Genomic DNA, 15,805 nt, shown 5'->3' on the forward strand with positions numbered 1-15,805 from the left:
AGCTGTGGTGTCTCGGGAAGCGTGTAGAGGAGATTGAGCGGTGGCCCATGACATCAGAGACCGCGGCCGAATCTTCGGCAGGATGTATCCAGGCCCAGGAGAAGCAGGTACGGGCCTTAGTGGAGCAGGTCGATGACCTCGAAAATTGAGGTTGAAGAAAAAGCATCCAGGTGATCAGGTTGCCTGAGCGAAAAGAGATGAGCAGCCAATCAGTTTCTCCGAACAATGGCTGCTGCCACTTCATGGCTAGGAGGCCGAGGTGGGCCAGGTGTGGATTGAGAGAGCTCACTGGGTCACGGTGCGCAAGCCTAGTTTGGACCAGTGCTCCTGCCCAGATCTAATGCGATTCCAGTTCTATAGGGACAAGCAAAAGGTATTAGAAACTTCCAGATCATTGGGGAAGGATCCACAGGCCCTGATTTACAAGAGATCCAAGATTATGCTTTTCAAGACTGCAAGAGGACGACCTTTGATGATGTAAAGAAGAGATTGAAGGATCTGGATATTCAATACTCCAAAAGGTACCCGGCGGTGCTTCATTTTAGCCACGAAGAGTCGGTGCATGTATTTGACTCAACGGATAAGGCAAAATATGTTTTGGGAACTTTGAAATAGACTGAATGGTCCAAGCAACTGGATCATAAGGTTCTCTTTTCTTTCCTTTTGTTTATTCTTTTCTTTTCCTTCTTCTCTCTGTTTATAATTGTGTTCTGGAAAGTGTTGTTGGATTTTTTTCAGTGATAATTGAAGTTAATGTATGGGGAGGATGAGTGAATTACCCGTTTTTAATTTCTTTGTTCATAATATTTATGTGTCTTTTATCCTTTGCCTGGGTGTGGGGCACGTCTCCAGCCAGAAGGAGCTGTGAAGGTGTTTGTGGGTAGTGTAAGTACCCCCTATGGGCAAGGGGGATAGTCTCCCATCAAGTGTTTTTTGTGTGTTGTAATTGGTTTAGTTTATTTGTTTTCTAGTGGATGTAGATTTTTAAAAGTTATGCTATTGTGGTTTTAGTGTATGCATTTTTTAGGCACTATAAATCTCTAGTTATTTGCACTCGGCACATTGTGAGTAGGGTTCTGCTTCTCAGGGGTTCAAGGGCTTTTAGAAAGATATGGCTAAATATTTTTTTAAATGGTGGACCTGGAACATTAAGGGGAGTCACTCACTGGTCAAGAGAAAAAAAAGTACTTTTGAGTCTTAGGAAGGAGTGGGTTGGTATTGCCCTATTGCAAGAAATCCACCTTGATGATCAGGAGCACCTAACGTTGCAGCAGGGATCATGGGGGGGGGTGGGGGGGGGGGGAGGTGGGGGGGGGTGGTAGTTTGATCGGGGTGTTTCTTTCATCTTTTAACACTAAGAGTAGGGGAATGGCTGTACTCATTCAGAAGAATCTCCCACTTAAGTTAGTACATCAAATTAAAGATGAGTATGAGCTTTTTGTGATACATGGTGAGGAGTATGGCATTACAAATGTTTACTGTCCCCCGGCACACCCCCTCAAATTCCTGACTGATGCACTTTCTAAATTCATTGCCCTTGGAACATGACACACTCTCATAGGGGGAGATTTTAATCACCTCATGAATCCCACAGTAGAAAGGATGCCCAAATGTCCACTAGGTATCTCCCTGAAATCTAAACAATTGGTGGACTTATGCATGGAATTGGGACTGGTGGATGTTTGAAGATGTGTTCACCCTGCGAGTAGGGACTTCACATTTTTCTATAATCCGCACAAGTGTCATGCAAGGATTGACCTTTCTCTAGCCCCATTGGCTCTTTTGAACTCAGTGATGTCCTGTAAAATTGGAAATATGGCCACTTCCAACCATGCTGCAGTGTACTTGGAGGTTAAGATTAAGGGCAATGGAATAGGCTCGCGGCATTGGTGAATGGGTCCTATTATTCTCAAGGACAGCAAGTGTATTGAGTACTTCTTGAATAAGTTTAAAGCATTCTTGGCTATTAATTCAGACACAGCCAGTAACCCGGCTATACTTTGGGAGACTGCTAAGGCCTATGCAAGGGGGATAATTATCTCTTATTCGGCCAGTCAGAAATGACAGAAGGGAGAGCAGCAGCCAAGACTGTCAAGCCAATATTTTGATTGTCTATCGATGGCTAAATTACAGTGAAACATAACTCTCCGGGCTACTTTGAACTTTGTGCTCACTCAGACTGTGAAGAAAGAACTCTCTTTTGCAAAACAAAGGCTATTTGAGCCCAGCGAAATACCTGATATCTGGCTAGGAAAAAGAGTGCTCCCCAATCCATTACATCAATCAGAGAGGGCACTGGGATTCTTACTTGTGACTCCAAAAAGATTAATGCAGCATTTCAGAAATTTTATTCTGAACTATATCGGTCGGAGGGCTGTGAGGATAGGTTGGTTAAGATGGAGTCCTTTTTGAAGAACCTAGACCTCCCAGGTGTAACCTCAGTACAGGCGTCTCTTCTTAATGCTCCCTTGACAGTGCAAGAGATACAGGAGGCAGTAAAACACCACCAAAGTGGGAAGGTGCCCGACCCTGATGGTCTCTGAGTGAATTCTGTGAAGAATTTATAAATATCCTGTCAGGGCCAATGCTGGCCATGTACAATTATTCATACAGTCAGGACTGCCTCCCGCCCTCTCTGAGAGAGACCAATATCTCTCTCATTCTAAAGAAAGGGAAGACCTCAGATGACTGTGCCTCGTATAAGCCCATTTCGCTGTTGAATTTGAAATTTAAAATTTTATCCAAGATACTTGCGTTGAGATTGGAGAAGGTGTTGCCCTTTATTGTAAAGGAGGACCAGACAGGTTTTATAAAGGGCCATAGACCCTCCAATAATATTAGAAGACTACTGAATATGGTCCAAGTATGTCAACAGCTATTGGTTCAGGGCTTGGTGGTTTCCTGAGATGTACAGAAGGCATTCGATGGGGTGGAATGGCCATATCTATTTTACACTTTGGAACAGTTCAGTTTAGGTGGGGTCTTTACCAGGTGGGTGGAGGTCCTGTATAGCGATCCTATGATAGTCATTCTCACCAATGGTGCAAGATCCAGTAATTTTTAGTGTCGGTAGGGGCAGACGACAAAGTTGTCCCCTTTCACCGCTACTGTATATGCAGGTGTTTGACTGCTGCCAGAGGCTATCCAGAAGGACCCCAACATAGTTGCCGTCAAGGTGGGATCAAGGGCGCACAAGATCTCATTATATGCAGATGATGTTCTCCTCTTCTTATCAAACCCGTTTCTGTGCCCCATTTAACACAATGTATTAATATATTTGGATAGGGTAAATAGACAAAGTCTTTTCCCTGGGGTCGGGGAGTCCAGAACTAGAGGTTTAGGGTGAGAGGGAAAAAATTTAAAAGGGACCTAAGGGGCAACTTTTTCACGCAGAGGGTGGTATGTGTATGGAATGAGCTGCAGGAGGAAATGGTGGAGGCTAGTACAATTCAACATTTAAAACGCATCTGGATGGGTATATGAATAGGAAAGGTTTGGAGGGATATGGGCCAGGTGCTGGCAGGTGAGACTGGGTTGGGTTGGGATATCTGGTCAGCATGGATGAGTTGCACTGAAGGGTCTGTTTCCGTGCTGAACATGTCTGTGATACTCTATGACTTTCTTGGGATATAAGATCAGTTTTGCAAAGTTAGAAGTTGTGCCCATGGAGGGTTTTGAGTGAATACCTGATATTGAGGGTGAATTGTGATTCCCCTTCAAGTGGTTGCGGGGGGGCTTTCTTTACCTTAGCATTTTTGTTACTTCCACCTGTCACCAGGTATATAAGGCTAATTTTGAGCACTTGCTTGACAAGATAAGGCAAGATCTTCAATGATAGGGGACCCTTCCAATATCTTGGTTAGGTCAAGTAGCCCTCATCAAAATGAATGTTCTTCCTTGTTGCTACACCCCATGTGAATGCTCCCTTTGATGTTGCCCAGGCAAACATTGCGGAGAGTCAATGGCTGGCTCAATTCTTTTATTTGGTATCACAGGTGGCCTCTCATTAAGATTGCCAAATGGCAATTACCCTAGGGGATGGAGAGGGTAGACTTTCCAGATATTGAAAGATATTTAATAAGCTCCCTTTGATCATTTGTGAATGACTGGGCTTGTGAGGATCCAAGGTCAACATGATTGGATATCAAGGCCTCCCAAGCAAAGTGCCCCCTTATTAATTGGTTGTTTATGGATAAGATGAGGACAGTTATGGAGACTGTCGGAACCCAATCATCATTAGTACAGTCAAAGCATGGAGAGTGATGCAAAAGACCAAAGGCATTTTGCCTAAAACGTCCTTTCTCGCTCCCATAGTTGGAATGCCAGGATTCTGGCCAGGATTGATGGACTCTGGATTTAAACCATGGGCATCTAGAGGAATCTCCTGTCTGGGAGACCTGTTTGAGTGGGAGGTCATGATGTCCTTCAATCAAATGAGTCACAAGCATGGATTGCCCAGCAGAAACATCTTTCACTACTTTCAGGTTAGGGACTTTATCCAAAAAAAAGATCATATTTTGCATCAACCCTTAGAGGTCTGACTCAGAGAGCAGAATGGTACATGGTACAGACAGAACATATTGATCAGCTGGGTATCTGAGAATCCCCTGGGGCTGCTGGAATAGCATAGATTAGTTATGGAACACATCCCCCTGGATTTCCTAACAAACATGGTGCACCAGAAAACTGAACTTTTCCATAAGACATGGCAGCCAGTTTTGAACTCCCTAGAAGCAGATTAGTCAGCCATATTAATTAGGACTTTTGTTTAGGCATAATAATTAGGTTTGGTGAGCCATGTGCTCTGAGAGGGACAATCCCAAATAAATACAGATATAACAACTAATGCTCCTGAAGGTTGGGTGCTGTGGTGGGGTTGCGTTGAGTGGTGTAACTTGTTTAATTATTTGTTGATTTGTAGTAAGTGTAGTTTTGATTTGTTTTGTAGAGTAGGGTCACAGTTAGTTCATTATAATCGTTGTTATACTTTTAGATCGTTATATATTTTGTAATTTTATAATTTTGCAAAGAAAAATTTTCTCATTAAATTTTTGTTTTAAATCTATGATGTAAAGGTGCCAGTGTTGGACTGGGGTGGACAAAGTTAAAAATCATTGAGGAGAAAGTGAGGACTGCAAACACTGGAGTTTTTTTTTCCTGAAGAAGGGCTGATGCCCGAAACGTCGATTCTCCTGCTCATTGCATGCTGCCTGACCTGCTGCGCTTTTCCAGCAACACATTTTCAGCAAAGTTAAAAATCACATAACACCAGATTATAGTCCAACCCCATGACCACAGGTTTATTTGGTAGCACTAGCTTTCAGAGTGCTGCTCCTTCATCAGCTAGCTTTGGAAGAGGATCATAAGACAGAATTTATAGCAAAAGATTACAGTGTCATGCTACTGAAATGATATATTGAACATACCTAGATTGCTGTTAAGTTTTTCATCTTTGAGAATGGGTTGTTTTGATTCATTAATATTTGAACCCCAGAGCTTTTAAGTCACATTCTCAAGATAGCTTATGGTTTTATATAAAAACGGTGACATCTCAGCTCAGACAATGCATTAAAGGTATGAGGTTAGAGTCTGTCTGTATCTCAATCTTGAGTCAGACTGGTTATATTTCCAAAGTAGGAATTTATAAAATGTTGCATGCATTGACTACCGAGAGATGGTGCACCCTTTGAGCAAAATCCAATGTATCTGCAAATATAATTCTGCAAATGCAAATTCACCCCATATATTTATTTGTGTATATATGTCCATGAGAGACAGAGAGAATGAGTGTGTGCACGTGAGTGTGTGTGTGTGAGCATGAGAGAGTGTATGTTTGTTTGTGTGTATGCTTGGTGAGAAAGTGCAGAAAGTGCCTTCAAAGTACTCAAGTTATAGTCCTTTTCCACTGAGTTTGTGTGCTCCGTGGCTCAGTACATGAGACTGCACGGCTTCCACTCATTGGCTTCAATCATAACAGTACATGCCTAGTTAACTACTCACTGAATTGGCAAATATATACTTTTCTTGAACAAAACTTGCGGTAAAACAGAGGTGAAAATAAAACGTAGCCATTGAAACCTCATCCACCTGGTCATAACAGGATATAGGACATTGATCCTCTTTTGCACCTTGAAAGTGCAGCATCTGATAATCTTGAAATTTATTTTCTGCCCAGTGTGCTTTCCTGTGTCTTCCCCGCTTTTAGAATGCATGCCAGCACCTGATCCAGACAAATGATATTCTCCCTTTACAAGATTCAAGCTGATGTTAGGTCATGTAGATCAGCTCAGACTTGTGCCAGCCTCTCAAAATTAGAAAGCCCCTGTTCAGGCATACAGCCACTCAAAAGCCACATTGTGCTGTGTGCGTGCCACAATTTTTTAAACACTGCAGCAAAGGTTCACTGGATTGCTTCCTGGGAGGTGAGTGAAGTAAGCCTATTCACAGCCGGTGTTTAGAAAAAGGGGAGATAATCTCATTAAACCTACAAAATTCTGAAACAGCCTCTCTGGGTGGATACTGAGAGGTTGTGTCCCTTGGCTGGGGGAACTAGATCCCTCCCTCAGGACAAGGTGTTGATTATCTTGACCCAAGATGGGAATTATCTTGTGAATGTTTGGAAATCTCTACTGCAGAGGACTGTGAATGCTCTGACGTTGAACTTGGGAATCAAGGGTTATAGAAACAGTGGGAGAAAGTGAGGACTGCAGATGGTGGACATCAGAGCTAAAAAATGTGTTGCTGGAAAAGCGCAGCAGGTCAGGCAGCATCCAAGGAGCAGGAGAATCGACGTTTCGGGCATAAGCCCTTCTTCAGGAATCCCGAAACGCTTATGCCCGAAACGTTGATTCTCCTGCTCCTTGGATGCTGCCTGACCTGTTATAAAGAAACAGTGGACAAGTCCATTTGAGGCAGAAGATTCATGACAATTGTATTAAATAGTGGCTCAAAGGGCAATTTTGATCTACTTCTTCTGCAATTACTTATAACAGGCATGGGATAACCTGCTCCTGTGCCTGTTTTTGAGTCATAATAAATTTCGTGGCCATAGAATCATAGAAAGTTGCAGCAAAGAAGGAAGATAATTAGTGCTGAACGTTTTTGCTGTCGCTTTGAAATAGTTAACGAAAGTAGCCCACTCTCCATCCTTTCCCCATAGCCATGTAAAAGCATGTGGCTACTTGTAGACATTATTAAGGGAATTTGCTTTAGAAACTCACTCCATTCTGCTACCTCTCAGTTGTGATTTCTGGGTTCTTTATATACTTGCGATTAGATGTAAACCTGTGGTGTTACATGTCCACTGAGAATTCCAAGTGAACCAAGTCCATTTTAATATAATTGCAAATAAAAGACAATTATTTAATTGCAATTATTAATCAATGAAACTTTATGCTGATGGGGAATTCCAAGTTGCCAGCTGTTTCTTGATTCTCCATCAGTTCAACAATTGGCAGATAATTGAATATTCCAAACAAAAATTGGAAATGGCTGGAAAAACTCAGTACCTATGGCAGCATCTGTGGAGACAAAGCAGAGGTAATGTTTCAGGTCCAGTGACCCACAGAATATTCCAGTTCATTTATACATTCTAGACCAGGCTGAATGCAAATGAGGTATTCAGTAAATAACTAAACCTGGCTAACATGTAGCAATCTTACCCAGTCAAATTAAACATGTTCAAATTTTACATTAAAAAAAGGTTTTGCACTGTTTCTAGTTAGCCTTCATGTGGCTGAAGAGACAATAATTTATCGAAAGAAGCAAACTTTTTCCCTCCCAAGAGACTTCAGCAAGTGTCAAGGTTCCTACAATAAGTAAACTGCCACTTTTAACTCTGACACCACAGTTTATTTGTGGTAGTTTTTAATGACATATTTCCTCATTGCCAAGAAGAATTATCTTTCCATCGAGGATATATCACTCACCCCCTGTCTCAGAGTAGGCACTGTGAGTCCCCTCTCTCTTGCCACTGGAATGTGCTGAGGCCAGGGAATTACAAGGGGATGAGGTGACCCCTTTTCTTGTTCTCTATCTCCTCTCAGGTCAGCAGCTGCATTAAATGAACTGACATCTCCCAACATGTCAAGAACCATGACCAGCTTTTGGGAGACTGGATTCGCTGCAGCAGCACTGGGGTATCCAAAAAGCTCATGGCAGTGATCCTTAATGCACAGTTACCATTCTATGTGCCTTATTGGGCAGCCAGACTTATACAGGGTCCTTAGCACAGTTCAAAAATGACTTTTTACTAAGGTAGATGTATAGTTAACATTGGATACCAACCCCAATGAAACTCCATGATTTTATTCTCCTGTTTTAATGAGGTGAAGCAATATTGGCGAGGACTTTAGAACTAAAAATGTGAGATGAAGCTACCATACTTTATATCGAGAGGCGCAGTGACCTCCCTTATTTAGTAGTGCATGACAGACTGTAATTGTCACTTATATATCCAGCAGCAATCTGAAAGGACTCAGGCACTTTAAAGTTAAAGCTAGTTCCAGCTCAACAGTTACAGGTAATTGTCTCCCTGTCCTGCTGTAAGATTGCAGACATGGGTTACAATAAAAGACAGCGATGACCATTCACGCTATTGATAGCAGTCTACAGAGTTTGTGGATAAATGAGTGGTACTTTACAGCATTCAGATATCTTCATTTAGTGGACCTCCCACTGCACTTCCCCTTCTCCTCATACCAACTCCACCCACAGATGATCTGTGACACACGCAAAAAAAACAAGTAACAGTGTCACCCTCCCACCAATCAGACACGCCACTGGGGCTAAACATTTTCTCCGCAGTATTTACCTTGGTGTTTGCAATAAAGGAATCAAGGGATACAGTGAGAGGGTGGGTAAGTGGATCTGAGTCCATGGAAAGATCAGCCAGAGCAGGCTCGAAGGGCCAGACAGTCTAGTCCTGCTCCGAGTCTTATGTTCTTATGTTCTTATGTGTGCTACGAAACCCCTTAAGATTCCAGACTAGCATCTGTGGTGCATACATACACTGCAGGATTGAAGGCCTGAATGGCCAACTCCTATTTTCTGTGTTTCTGACATGAGGTAGACTTGATATCCTCTTGGTAATAGGTGTGTACTTACACGGCTAACAATGTTAGTTTGGGAACATGGTCAGCATGGACTAGTTGGACCAAAGGGTCTGTTTCCATGCTGTATGACTCCATGATTGTAAGATATTAATCTGTGCACAATGCTGATGCCACTGTGATCACTTTCTAATGCCACAGTCCAACTTGTGTCTTCTCTTATCCTTGGATAGTTCAATACAATGTTAAATAATTTGAAGGAGACAGCACCAGCACTACTTAGGACGGACCATGAATTACATATAGATTGGATTATTTCCTCTGGATGTTGGTGCAATTGTATACATTTATTCAGCTTTCCTACACTTATAAGTTTCAACAGCCTTCAGCAAGTGGTTTGGCTGGTGCTGAACTATCTATTGGTGACTTGAAAGATTGGCTGAAAGATGTTGCTCCAGGCCTGAGTGACTGAATAGATCTCTCCTGGAATTGACAGCAAGAATAAAAAGAGGTCACACTGTTAGAAGAGTGAGAAGGAGGAACAGCTCAATGCAAGAAGTCTCATCTGGGGATTTTTATTGAGCAATTTTCTTAATTTCAAAGTCGCCTTACATGTGGCACCAATGTTTCACTAAAGAGATCATTTCTCTTATAAGTGAAACATATATATATATATATATATATATGTAAGTGAAATCTACCAACTGCTACTACTGCACCTGCACTTTTGTCATAGGACAGTCAGCATTACTTGTAACTGTTAATGCAAAACTGGCTCTCACTTTAATGTGCCTGACTCCCTACAGACTGATGCTAGAGATATAAACGATATCTTGTACTACTGCATGTGGGGGAAGGTATGGTGGGGGGGTTGCAGGGTGGAAGTCACTGAGGCTCTCTGTAAAAGAAAGGCAGCTTTATCTCATTTCCTCTTACCTCAGACAAGCAGGGAGCATGAGCAGGAGGTTTTGCTCAGATTGCAGGCTTTCCCATGGTGCAGGCTGCAACATGTTAGTTTTTCATACAAGCCTTATATGAACTCTGTCACTGTCCTGAACCAAAAGCATTCCAAGCCCTTGATGTGCAGCTCATTAATGGCAATGGGCTACGACTCTTAGAGTCATAGAGATGTACAGCATGGAAGCAGACCCTTCAGTCCAACCTATCCATGCCGACCAGATATCCCAACTCAATCTAGTCCCACCTGCCAGCGTCCGGCCCATATCCCTCCAAATCCTTCCTATTCATATACCCATCCAAATGCCTCTTAAATGCTACAATTGCACCAGCCTCCACCACATCCTCTGGTAGTTCATTCCATACACGTACCACCCTCTGCATGGAAAAGTTGCCCCTTAGGTCTCTTTTATATCTTTCCCCTCTCACCCTAAACCTATGCCCTCTAGCTCTGGACTCCCTGATCCCAGGGAAAAGACTTTGTCTATTTATCCTATCCATGCCCCCCATAATTTTGTAAACCTCTATAAGGTCACCCCTCAACCTCCGACACTGCAGGGAAAACAGCCCCAGCCTATTTAGCCTCTCCCTGTAGCTCAGATCCTCCAATCCTGGCAACATCCTTGTCAATCTTTTCTGAACCCTTTCAAGTTTCACAACATCTTTCCGATAGGAGGGAGACCAGAATTGCAAGCAATATTTCAACAGTGGCCTAACCAATGTCCTGTACAGCCACAATATGACCTCTCAACTCCTGTACTCAATACTCTGACCAATATAGGAAAGCATACCAAACGCCTTCTTCACTATCCTATCTACCTGCGACTCTATTTTCATAGAGCTATGAACCTGCACTCCAAGGTCTCTTTGTTCAGCGACACTCTTGAGGACATTACCATTAAGTGTTTAAGTCCTGCTAAGATTTGCTTTCCCAAAATGAACCACCTTGCATTTATCTGAACTAAACTCCATCTGCCACTTCTCAGCCCATTGGCCCATCTGGTCAAGATCCTGTTGTAATCCGAGGTAACCCTCTTCGCTGTCCACTACACCTCCAATTTTGGTGTCATCTGCAAACCTACTAACTGTACCTCTTACGCATGCATCCAAATCATTTATGTAAATGACAAAAAGTAGAGGGCCCAGCACCGATCCTTGTGGCACACCATTGGTCACAGGCCTCCAGTCTGAAAAACAACCCTCCACCACTACCCTCTGTCTTCAACCTTTGAGCCAGTTCTGTATCCAAATGGCTAGTTCTCCCTGTATTCCATGAGATCTAATCTTGCTAATCAGTCTCCCATGGGGAACCTTGTCGAACGCCTTACTGAAGTCAATATAGATCACATCTACTCTGCCCTCATCAATCTTCTTTGTTACTTCTTCAAAAAACTCAATCAAGTTTGTGAGACATGACTTCCCACGCACAAAGTCATGTTAACTATCCAGAATCAGTCCTTGCCTTTCCAAATACATATACATCCTGTCCCTCAGGATTCCCTCCAACAACTTGCCCATCACCGAGGTCAGGCTCACCGGTCTATAGTTCCCTGGCTTGTCTTTACCACCCTTCTTAAACAGTGGCACCATGTTTGCCAACCTCCAGTCTTCGGGCACCTCACCTGTGACTATCGATGATACAAATATCTCAGCAAGGGGCCCAGCAACCACTTCTCTAGCTTCCCACAGAGTTCTCGGGTACACCTGATCAGGTCCTGTGGATTTATCCACCTTTAACCGTTTCAAGACATCCAGCACTTCCTCCTCTGTAATCTGGACATTTTGCAAGATATCACCGTCTATCTCCCTACAGTCTATATCTTCCATATCCTTTTCCACAGTAAATACTGATGCAAAATATTCATTTGGTATCTCCCCCATTTTCTGTGGCTCCACACAAAGGCTGCCTTGTGAGTGGATTTCTAGTAATTTGGCAGCGGTTATGAGCCTTTCATCTTGTGGCTGAATTTGAGCCCACCCTGCACCATGTTAAATCACATTCCAATCACTTAATCTGAACTATCAACATCCTTTCTCCCCCAGCATTCTAGACCCCACCACGCTCATTCACTCCCCACCCTCCACACTTCACTTTAGCTCTGAAGAGTCATCTAGAGTCGAAATGGTTGCTTTCTCTCTCCATGGATACTGTCTGACCCACTGTGATCTCCAGCATTTGTTGTTTTCAGTCATGATAGGTCAACAGCTGGCTGCTGAGTGACAAGGATTATTTACTCATCGTGTGGCTTGTGACTTTGGTGCCAACTTCACACACAATGTGATTTACAACGAGAAGAGTGCTGTCACATTATTGAGCTCAAGAAATGCTTCTGGTGCTTGGATTGCTGTGGAACATCTCTGTGGCTCTCAGCTGACTGGGCAGCAAGAGCTGTGATGGTGTCTTTTGTGCATATGGATGTTTGTAGTGTGCTGCACAAACTGGCCACTAGAAGGGGGGTAATGTTTGTTCTCATCTCACACACAGGATTCTGAGCAGTAGGACAACAAGAAAGGGAAGAGGATAAAATAGTGCAACTGGAATTGAAGGAAATGGAGGAACAAGGAAGAGGAATAGAAGATACAACAGAGACAGCTCTTTTCTGCCTCGGCTTTATGTGACCAAGTAATTGATGAGCAATACCTTGCCATTCACTTAAACTGCTTACTTTTCCTCTATCACCTACTATTAGATGTCCTCTTTCCAACAACACAAGAATAGGAACCAATGGAAAATGCACAACCGAATCCAATTTCTTAAATTTAATATGACATAAAGCATACAAAAATAATTACTCCTGAGCATTCCCTTAGTCCCTTTCCATGTGCATTTGTCTCATGAGGTATGACTCAATGGCTGGTAGATATTTTATTGAATGGTAGAATCTCTCCTGTGCAGGCCATTTGGCCCATTGAGTCCACACCCACCCTCTGAAGATCATTCCACCCAGACCCAGCCCCCTACCATTATCCCTTAACCCCCCATTTATCATAGCTAACCCAACTAGCCTGCACATCCCTTAACACTACGGACAATTTCAGCATGATCAATGCACCTAAATATGCCAAAACGTTAGTCCTTTTCCTAAAAGTTGTTCCTTTTCTCAAGGATACTGTGTCCTGGATTTTTCCCAGAGGGATTGCAAAACTATCAGGCTCCGAATTGGCTGGGTTGGTACAGAGATGAAAAAGATATTGGGAGGCCTTTTTGTTTATATGTAAACAGATGAGACTTTAGGCCACAACTTTCATGTTTTAGAAGTAACCTGTAAAATTAAAGGGGAGTGGTCAGTCCTAAAAGCTGAATTCTTGTTGTGAGTCAGTTCAGTATTGGACTATGTGGAAACTGGATGCTAATCTCTCTGCCCTTCTATCTTCGACATGTAAGCCTCTGTTTCAGTTTTACTCTATTTTAAGGGGTTTTGTCTATTAGGACTGTTGTGTATATTTGAAACAACATAATTAAGTCCAGTTTGGATAGACTGAGTTCTGTGGGTATTCTATATTGTGTTCTTTGTGTTTCATTCCATAATTTTGTGACTAAATTTTTGTCTGTTTTAAAATCTGGTAGTCAACCTAGTTAACTTACTCTGGGTAATTTTCACTGTACACTTATTAAAACAAATTGCAAAGTTATGGTGTGGGCTATCTGCTTAAGAATGTTTTGTGCGGTCTGGCATAGTCCATAACAAACAATACATCTTTGGTCTGTGGGAGGAAACCAGAGCACCAGGAGGAAGCCCATGCAGACATGGGGAGAACGTGCAAACTACACACAGTCACCCAAGAGTGGAATCAAATTTGGGTCCTTGGCAGTATAAGGCAGCTCGTATTGTTGATCTTCATTGAGGAGATTCCAGATGAAGGATATTGTTGAGCAGCACTAGGCCTGGAGGCTTCCAAATGCATTACCCTAACCTGGGCTGCAGTGGTTCGGTCTGGCTGACAGGCAATAGCAGAGAATATGATTGTGTCCCAGGAGTGGTGTGGGAGCATGAATGCTGTCTGGAAGTCACGGTCTGATTTACTCCATAATAACACTGAGCGCTATAAAAACATGCAATCTGAGCCACTATATTCAAAAGCAGAAAAAAAAATTGTAATTCTCATTCGATGAACTTTCTGGCAATTTTACGATCTAAAACTTAAATTAAATTTTCAAATTCGATTGTTCACTTTCAGTCAAATTTGCCAACAAAACTGGTAGGTTCTGTAAAGAAAGCCCAAATACTGATAACGTTGACTACAGAGGAATAATCCCATATTTAAGATTTCTGTAATGGCTCCCAATTGTTCACATACCAATGTGAGACAGTCAGTACTGTTTTTCTGTTCCAGCAAAGTGCTGAACATGTCAATCAAACACAGTGGCCTATACCCAGTGAAATGATCCTAGACAGTGTTTCATTTTATTGTGCTTTAGTTATCTTTATTCTTGATGATGATTAAAGTCTGTGCAATGCTCCAAGGAACAGAAACCCAACCCTGAGCTTATTTTACCAAATACACATCATTGCCCTTTTAATAGCCAAAAAAGAAAACTGATCCCAGCCAAAGAAGTAGTTAATGATAATAGATGGATTAAACCTTACTTAATTTACATGACATTACTCCTATAGGGATGACTTTTGCACAATTAATTCACTTGTTGGAAATTTTCCTGCATGTCTGACTTCCTTGATTCAACTCAAATAGTAACTAATGTAGACCTTAGCTCATGGTGCTCAGTAGAATCGTTTCAGATTTGTCCCCGGCAGTTTACATTTGCATTAGAATATCCTAGACAATCAATATAATCAGGCACAGTCTCTCATATTTAGGTGCGACACAGTTAAATAAACAATCGTGTTCCCAGGTTAATTCTCTTAACTATTGAAAAACCACAGTCCAAAAGGAATGTTGCCAGAATATGTTCATGTCTTTGTATTAGATATGCAGATATCTGTAATCCAGTGGCGTCAGACTGGTCCCTGGCTGGACCAGAGACTTGGCCAGGCTAATGAGAGGCAATGTGTTCGAACATACTCTTTGGGCTCCTGGTCTGTACTGTCCAGTCACACTGAAACTGAAGTCCAGCATGTGGCCTGTCTGCTTGCTCTCTCTGGCCATCTTTGTTTTGGTCACTGACATCTCTGAGGAACAGGAAGTGCTGCTGCTGAAGAAAGAAAAATTTGAGGTGGCACTTCAGAAATGCCAGCACCTCTGATGTCGTTCGGTGAGTGACAGGGAAGTGGGGATCTAACATGGCCACTAACTAGCAAATCCAGTCTATAACTATCTCTAAACTCTGTTAGTTATCCACAACTATTCCGTCTATAACTAGCAATTAACACACTTGTTACAAAGTCCTAACTTTCAAAATGAATGTAAAAACTGCAATGTGGGGGATAAGGTGGGGGAAATTAGGAAGGTAAATGTTCCTGCATCTTACACTTGCCATTTATCAAGATATCCAGAGGTATAGGAAGGGAAAATCAAGCTCAACTGTGATTCTGTTTGATTCTCCACATTCCTGTGACTACCCCTCCCTGCAATTGAGAGGGTAGCTAATGTAATATAGGGGCAAACACATTAAAGTATGATCACCCGCCTGAGGACCTGCCAATTTTCTTAAAACCAGAGACCAACATGGCTCTTGGTTTTCAAGTAGGCACATACTCAAGAAAAGCAAGCATTAAAGTTTTTATCCTACATCACCTAAACTTAGCTGGTTGCACTGAGCTTCTCAGTCAGACGATTGCAGGTTTGGGCTCCACACTATGATAAACCCTAGTAACTAGGTCAAGAAGCCCTCACAGTAA

This window comes from Chiloscyllium punctatum, chromosome 39 (genome assembly GCF_047496795.1).
Source record: "Chiloscyllium punctatum isolate Juve2018m chromosome 39, sChiPun1.3, whole genome shotgun sequence".
Lineage (NCBI taxonomy): Eukaryota > Metazoa > Chordata > Chondrichthyes > Orectolobiformes > Hemiscylliidae > Chiloscyllium > Chiloscyllium punctatum.